This window comes from Crocodylus porosus, unplaced genomic scaffold (genome assembly GCF_001723895.1).
Source record: "Crocodylus porosus isolate Cpor-Errol unplaced genomic scaffold, CroPor_comp1, whole genome shotgun sequence".
In the NCBI taxonomy this organism is placed as follows: domain Eukaryota; kingdom Metazoa; phylum Chordata; order Crocodylia; family Crocodylidae; genus Crocodylus; species Crocodylus porosus.
In genome coordinates, this window is record NW_017728931.1 from 62,925,038 (window position 1) to 62,927,210 (window position 2,173).

Sequence of the window (2,173 nt, forward strand, 5' to 3'; positions counted from 1 at the left end):
TTAATTACAGCTGCTCTGAGAGTGGCTCTAATTAAAGTGCCCAGAGTGTCTTGTGTATCAGTGTCACCATGCTTCAAAATGGTGACAGAGGCACTTTATCTAAAGCTGATACAATGAGCTTTAGATAAAGTGCCCCTACCACCATTTTGAAACTTGGAGACACTAATACATGTGATATGGAGGCTAGCTGGAGCATAGTAATTACAGCGCATCTGAGCAGCCTCCACAGTGCTGTATAGGTACTTTAGAGTAGGAGACTGGAAATCAGGACTTACTTGTTTTATTTCAGTGCCTGCTGCTGACTTGCAGGGGTAGGCAATGTTTTTTGGCTGGAGTGCCAAAAAACACCACAATGCCTACCTTGGAAGGTGCTGGAGTGCCAGCATGCCAGAAAAACAAAATGAGGGAAGGGGGTACATGGCAGGATGCACTGCTTGTGCCCCTGCCCCCCCAGCCCTGCTGCCCTGTGCCTCCCACCCAAAGCCACTGCCACCCCAGCCCAGGCTCTGTGGCTGTCTGCAGCCACCCCAGCTCTGGGTAGCTGCTGGAGCCTGAGCTGCTCCCAACAGTGTTTGCAGTGTCCCAGCTGCCTGCTGGGAGCAGCCTGGGCTCCTAGCTGGGAGCAGCTTCCCAGAGCCAGGGCTGGCTGCAGCCGGGAGGCTGCAAGCAGCTGCACCAGGCTCCAGCATTAGCTCCATGCTGGCAACAACTGCATGTGCTCCTCGAAGCAGACAGCGGGGCAGCACAGCCCACCTGGAGGTGTGCGCACAGTCACCACCAGCATGGAGCTGATGCAGAGCTTTGGAGCCTGACGCAGCTGTTTGCAGCCTGTGCACTGCTTGCTACAGCTGGCCAGAGCCCAGGCTGGCTACAAACAGCCATGCCAAGCTATGGAGTCCAGGTGCCAGGTCTGTGATGGGAGCAGGGTAGAGACTGGGGCTGTGCTGCATCAGGCCCCCCCACCACTCCCACTATGTGCATGCGCCAGTACAGAGCTGATGCCGGGGCTCTGAAGTCCGGCACAGCTGTTTGCAGCCTCCCAGCTGCAGCCAGCCCTGGCTCTGGATAGCTGTTGTCAGCTGGGAGCCCTGGCTGCTCCCGTCAGGCAGGTGGGACGCTGCAAACCCTGTCAGAAGCAGCCTGTCACTGTCAGCAGATACCCAGAGCTGGGGCTGGCCATGGTGTGCCAAGCAAATTGGCTTTGCGTGCCATGCTCGGCTTGCATGCCAGGGGTTGTTGACCCCTGCCTTAGAGCCTTATACAAGTCACTTAATCTTCTTTGTGAAACAAGTTTAATAATACTACCAGAACAAGTACTTTTGTCTCCCTGGTTTAAGCACAGGGCTGGAAATAGAGTTGAAAGACCTGTGTTGCATTTTTGACTGCCACTGACTAGCTGTATGACTTAAGTATCTTAACCTTTCACTTCCTCAGTTACTGTATTGTGAAGTGGCCAGAACAGTTATTATTTATATTCAGAAAGTTCTGGGTAGCCCATGTATGAAGAAAATGCTACTATACAAAGTGCTATTACTCTTTATTTATTCTAATGACTGTTACTTTTGAAATATATGACTGTAACTTTCAAAAAAAAGAACCATGGATTAAACATTGATATTGGGTTTATGGTAGGGGTGCACAGATAAAGATTTTTTGGGCTGATACCAATGGCCATTTATTAACGAGCCATCTCAGCTGATACTGATCTGACTGCTGATATGCAGTCAGGCAGCTTGGAGAACAGCATTGGGCTGGTAAGTCCTATTGGAGGAAGGGGCATGGGGGTGCAGATCGAGTCCCCTGCAGTGAGTGAGTGAGGGAGTGGGGCAGGGGATGATACAGAGCTATGAGTGGATCATCTGGGAGGCAGGGGGAGGGGCACAGGGTGGCTCCTGCTGCTGCGTGCCCCCCCAGGAGGAGGTATGGGGAGGTGTCTCCTGGATCTGTGCTTTGGGTGAGGGTGGGCTGCTGCTGCAAGTTGGTGCTGGTGGCAGGGGTGGCACTGGGCTCTTCTCAGTGGGGGGGGCTGGACTGGGGCTGCGCTTGGGGTGGGCAGTGGCAGCACTGGGAGGGTTACAGAGGGGGCCTACAGCCACCCCAGAATTTGCTGCAGCCCCACCCATAGCCTCCCCCTCTGTGCCGCAGCTGCCTGCCCTCAGCACAGACCCAGTCC